The 6,529-nt window shown below is 38.9% G+C and overlaps 1 protein-coding gene across 1 annotated transcript in view; it reads left to right on the top strand.

The window, feature by feature from the left end:
* VTA1 (vesicle trafficking 1) overlaps positions 1-6,529 on the top strand; it is a 59,765-nt gene that overhangs the window by 13,710 nt on the left and 39,526 nt on the right. The window lies entirely within an intron of this gene.

Genomic DNA, 6,529 nt, shown 5'->3' with positions numbered 1-6,529 from the left:
GGAAGAGAGAAAGAACAACAACAACAACAAAAGAAGACAACATGTGCCACTCCCCCTCAGTTCTTTGGACAAGCCCTTCTCCGGGAAGACAGACGGGTGAGATCCTGGGGCTCAGCAACAGCTACCACGACAGCAGCCTGCTTTGCACGGAGCACCTCGGGGCTGCCGCTGCCGGCGGTGGCGCGGCGCGGTCGCCTCCAGCTCCCGCGGCGGAGCTGTCCAGCGGCGCTGGTGCTGTTCGCCCCGCGGGCGGTGACGAAGCCACGAGCAAAGCGCGGAACGAGCCCGCTTCTAATTCTGCGGCCCCACTATATACCTGACGCTGGGAGGAGCCTCCCCGCCCTCCGCCTGCGATTATGCGCTCTCCCCCGGCCCCGAGACGCCAAGGCGGATCTTGCACGGAGGGGAGTCATCATCCAGGCACGGATCTTCCCAATTCTCCCTGCTGAAACCACAGCACTTTGAAACACAGAGTGATGGGAGCACCTGGAGACAAAGAAATCTTTTTATCGTCCAGCTGCAGGTTATGAAAAGATGCTACTGAAACCACCAACTGCTTTTAAAGTTTTAGGATTTACTTTACAAAGTTGCGTTTCATATTCTCTCAAATAGAGAATTGGGGAACAAGTGATGTGTTTTATCCATCATTTACTATGCAAATGGTATATCAGAATGGAGAATGTTTGCTTCTATGAAGCGTACAGTATTTGCCCCAAGTGTCTCTTGTTTTTCAGTGAGAAAGTATCTATTATTTCTTTGGGCATGCACATGGATTGCCTCTCCAAACAGTTCCATCTCTTTATGGCAGAAGGCACAAGTTTAGGTAACAGTGCAATTATGCTGCAAGATAAGACTCAAGCTTTCAAGATAAACATCTAACACAAGTGAATAATAGCATTTGCAAGTAACATTCTCCATGGACTGATAATCCCCCTTCCTCTTCTCAGACAGGAGGATGTATAAGAGATTGCAGTGATCTTCATTTCTCACCTTAATCAAATAGTTATCTTGAAGCACTATGGGTTTGTAAGAAGTGTGTGGAGGAAACAAATGAATGCATGAAGGTCTTGTTGAAGTGGGAGAATGAGTTTGACCTCTGAAATACCAACAGCAAAGTGTGTCACCTGTGCAGGTATATACAATTTCTTCATGTCATGCTGTCTGGTGCAGGAACCAAATTTTAAAAAACATCAATGATTTAACTTAAGTAACATTTTAGTAAGATTTTCAGAAGTATTATTTCTTCTGGAAAGTTATAGCTGTCTGTATTTATTTGTTGATCTTTACAACTATTCTCACTTCCTAAAATATGTATTGCAGTTGTATAAATTGATATTTAATGTAATGTTGGTTAGATTAGTTAGAAGATACAGGAAATTCTGCTGCTGATGCTCCACACAGTGCTAAATTCACCTACACTCCCTCTGAAGCAGCCCTACTGTCAACTTGGAAATTTTTACAATTGCTGGTATCCTCTACTATGTTGAGTGCACATTAACTTTTCTAGAACTGACAATATTCATCTTCCCGCAAACAGTCTGAATCTTTTTATTTATTTATTTATTTATTGTTTGTTTGTTTCCCTTGGATGTATCTAATCCATGTTTTTAACCCTGTGAGCCAGAATATGAGGTCCTTTCTCTTATTTGAAAATGAGTTTATATGATTCTTTAAGGAAACCAAAAGATGGAATTCCTAAGGTGACAGAATTAGGATCATATTCAGTGGGAATTTATGTTACTGACTTTCAATAGCATTTGATTTTATCTACTCTGTATTTGTAGAATTCTAAACAGCAAGGAAATAAGCTTCGGAGACTGTGAGTGTTTCCAGCTCAGAGGAAACAGAAATAGATTATGCATCTAATGTCATTCAGAGGAAGTCTGTGTAAAGACAAAAGAATATACTCAAACACATGAATATAATTTCCTGCAGAGACCAAAAAACAAAAAAAAAATAAAAAATAAAAGAGAGGGAAATGCTCCACAGCCCCTGACATAAAACAGCAAGAATTCAGATCCTCACATGCAGATTGTTCATCATCTTCTTTACAAACAAAAGAATGAATAATCTCTTGGGCTAATATTTCATATTTTAGTCTAGAGACAATATCGTCATCTAGCTATGATACAAAACTTTACACGAGAGCAAAGGAGAAAGGGAATGATACAGGTCTGTCTGCTCAGTAAGAAAGAAACTGTGCGCAACTGAAATCAAGCAGCACAGAGGGAATCTATCTGGGACTGTGATACCCCAGGGCAGAGTCTGTGACAGCTGGGAAATGTGGGAGGCAAATTTGCCTCGTCAGTAATTCCCAAATGTAGGGATGCCAAGTCAGTCTGTGTAGGAATGAAGAACTCCTCTTATCTCATAAATGCTCTCTACTGAGATGTGTTACTAGCACGGGAAAGGTCTCCCTTCACACATATTTGGGAAGAACAAGGCACACAATAATCCAAGGACTAATTCCAGACTTGCACATCACAAAAATTTTACAAGTCCAACAAAGTTTCAAGCACATCTGCCACCAAAACTGCCCAGAGTAAGTAGCTTGTGATTCAAAATGCGGACTTGCAAACTGAATAAGTGAATTATGCAGCTGTATTCAAACACAGCTGGAAGTAATAATCAATCACACATTATAAAAAAAAAAAAAAAAGCCAAACAAACAAAAAAACCCCGTATTATTTAAAACATTGAACAGATGAGATCAAACACATTAAACCAGCAGATACAGTCAGAAAAAGTGGATATGCAGTACAGAGTGATTTCTTCTAGACTACTCAACCTTAAGTAAGTTGTATCTTCTTTATTGTTATTTAAATTCAGCCCTTCTTAATTTGAGTGTGTTTTGGAAGAGCCTACTATTAACTCCCAGCTTCTTGAGTCAGAGGCTTTACTTAAAAAGCAAGAGCCTAGCATTTGAAGGGCAGAAATAGATTACTAGGTTTCTCTCTAGGTTTCAAAATGGATAATGGTTTGCCAGTGCTGTTATATAGGCAGTAGGAATGGTGTTCAGCAGTGACTGCGAACAGTAGCCAGAAAAGTAAAAAGGAGAAGATGGTGGTAAGGGATCTCTGTTTGGATATGAAACACTCCATGCTGGGGAACCCTGACAAAGTTCAGCTTCTAAGGCTACAACTCTAAGTCCAGACCTCAAACTCTATGTCTAGACATCTAAATATCAAACACCTGTTACTTTTTTTACTGGAAAAAATATTACTGAATTTTAATCCTCTCATAGGCAATGTGAATAGCTTCCCTGGGAAAAATGGATGTGGTAAGTACTCTAAAAGGAATTGTTGTGGATTTGTGTAAAGAATGTTAGAAATGTCATGAGATAGCAAACTGAGTATGTTGAACGGAGAAATGCTGAATTCAACTGTGGGTGCCCAGAGACAAGCTCTAAGCACCAGCTAATTAATAGAAAAAATGTCAGGTATGTGCCATGCAGCCCTTTTTTCTTCTGAGTCTCAAGATAACAGAAGCAACTTTGGTGTTCTGTCAGAGCCAAGCTGTGTCTGTCGGCAGTACTCTGTACTGGGAGCACAGGGGTACAAGCAGGAGCAGTGTATGGCTCCCAGGCCTGACAAGGCTGCAACAATCACAAATATGAAAACTTCTCTTCAATTAGGTGAATGACTGGACGTGGTGACTGTAGAAAAGAAAAATGTACACAAGCACTTCTTTACAGTGAGGGTAACGGAGCACTGGCACAGCTGCACAGGGTGGTTGTGGAATCTCCTTCTCTGGTGATATTCAAGACCCGCCTGGGTGCCTACCTGTGCGACCTGGTTTAGGGAACTGCTTTGACAGGGGGGTTGGACTCGATGATCTCTAGAGATCCCTTCCAACCCCTATGATTCTGTGATTCTCAGCTCTCAGACATTGCATCCTGACAAGTTTCATAAGAAACGTTATTCTGTCCACTTCTCTGTGTGTTAAACCTAAGCAAGTCAGGAGGAAACAAGGAAGTAACCTGTGCCATGAGCCTCCTGCTCTAGCTGAAGGTGAAGCAAGCTTCATCTCTTGTCAGAATTGCAGTGGAGCACCAACCTCTGTCTAGCAAAGTCCTCCATTGGCCCTAAGCTTTGATGTGTGAGGAACCTGCAAACCAAAACTGACAGAAAAAGGCTGTTTCCCAATATTTAAGCATGCAAGTTCTTTTTTGGCAGACAAAATCTTAACAGCACCAATTTATTTTCATCAGAGATAAGGCTTCCTTCATTGTGACTATTATCTAATAATGAAACTATGTGCCATTACATTTAAATTCACTTATAAAGCAGTGAACTGAGTGCTTAACATTAAAGTGACAGTTCATCCTGATACAGCAGAATTCTAAGCAAAAGAGTATCATTAATTAAGCACCCTGTTTCTATTAGTTTAACGGTGATTATTCAGTTGAATTTACATTCATTAAAAGGTTAAACAACACATTAAGTTTCAATCTTGAGCTAAGAGACAAACTAAGTCTCAGCTGGGAACAGGTCTGATATCAGTGTCTTCTACCTTATTTGTGTGTAATAGACAACCGACAGACAGCTGCTCCTGCAAATTCAAAACAAATAATGATTTTCTGTCAAGCAAGTCCCAAACAACTGCTTGAGCTGCATTAGAAGACTGCATTCAGACTTGCAATGCCAGCTTATTCTACTCACATCTTAAATTATCCTCTTAATGTGGTGTTACAGAACACATTGAACACACATGACAGAAGAAAACACGTTGCTTTCAGTTCCTCCTAGTGGGAAGATGAGCTTCCTGTGTTTCAGTTCACAGGATACACATTTGAACCACTTCTAAGAAACCAACAGTCTTATAACAGACCCGTTCATCACATTCAGTGGGGTCTGAGCACAAACATCCATGGTGTTTGTATCACAATTAAATCACAGTCCCTCCAAAGTTCATTTTTAATTCAATTCTGTGGTATTCCTTAACTGTTCCCAGAGCTATAGCAGAGCATTGCCAGCTACTCTTCTTTTACTGTCTTTATCATAATGCAAAAACCAAGTTTCCGTATTTTTTTTTGTGGTCACACAGGGAATTATTTGGCTTTCTTAGATCAGGTGACTCAATCAGGTAAGTAGTTATTAAATATCCAGCTAATGTGTCTTTAATTATTGCTGCTATATATAATGTAATAAGTGCTCTCTGACCAGATGTTATGTAGGTTCATGTTCATTGATTAGTGTGAAAATAATGGCTACTACATACAAAGCATAATTAAAAGCATTGAAAGATCCATCGTGGCAAAGGAACTAGTAGTTTTCCTATTATGTTTTTTAAACATTGCTTTAAGAAGTCATAAGAAATATCAACACAAATATTAGGTTTTCAACAGCAACTGACATTTAAAGGAATCAAATTATTAAAATATTACTGATATTAAAAATACATCCAGCCTGATGAGCTAATTTAGTAATTTTATGGTAGCATGTTAACAATAAAAAATTGCTTTGTATGTTAATTAAGCTCCACATGTATTATGAATAGAAAAGAAAAAAAAAAGTATAGTAATAGTAGTTACTACATTTTTAAAATGTGAAGATTTATCATATATCCTAAGAAGTATAGTGTTTTATTGCAGATCACATACCTGTAAAAGATACTATTGCTTTTAGTTCATTCAAAACATACAAGCTTCAGTGTTTTCTACACGTAGAAAAGCATCAGATCATATTTAAAAAAATCAGAAATCCAGTGTTATACTACTAATACATCTTTTACAGTTCTACAGGAGATAAAAAGATTTTTAATTAACTGTTTGACAAAGGAGGTGTAGTAAATAGCACAGTTACTAAAGAATTTTTCATCATCTTCATAATACAGCACTCAGCTACTCCAGTAGATACAGCACAGATTTCCCTTACAAAGTACATCTTGGTGACTTACTATAGTTTTTTTTTCTAATCACACAGTTTTTATAGTCATTGTGGCATCTTTTACTGCCACAGAAGACAAATCTACATGTGAAAGGAAGCCCTAGTCTTAATTTTCTCCCTCCTCCTGCCTATGTTTCCTCGTGTATGAGCATACATCATGGAAAGGGCAACACTTTTTATTACAGGAGCTTGAAATCATGCTGCAACCAGCTGTGGAGGATGCTTCTTCATGAGTCTGGAGGCAAAAAATAACAGTTCCTCTTCAGATTTGGCAGCTGAACAGCACTCAGTCCTGCTGCTGAGCATCAGCTCTTCTTCCAGCTTCCTATATTCACTATTCTAACAAAGCTCTCACTAGGTCCAAACTAACAGATGGAGGTTTGTTCCCATGCTTCACTATATGGCCATGACCACCAGAAGAGCTTGGCAGTGGCAGGAGCTCTTCTGGAGTTCTTCAACTGTACATACAGAGTATGCAGACAAATTACTAATAACAATTACTGCTATTAGGTTATATATGATAAAATTCTAGTGGATTTTATTTGTCTTAATAGCTCTTATTTCTTTGAATACAGAAGTTTGGACCAACATCTTCCAAGTTTGGCTATATCCTTTTTCTTTATGGGACTTAATTGAAATTA

Source organism: Cyrtonyx montezumae, unplaced genomic scaffold (assembly GCF_038088225.1).
Source record: "Cyrtonyx montezumae isolate F1298 unplaced genomic scaffold, pur_monq_1.0 scaffold_0, whole genome shotgun sequence".
In the NCBI taxonomy this organism is placed as follows: Eukaryota; Metazoa; Chordata; class Aves; order Galliformes; family Odontophoridae; genus Cyrtonyx; species Cyrtonyx montezumae.
Note: the sequence above shows the minus strand (reverse complement) of the source record. Positions and strands in the feature narration are given on the sequence as shown.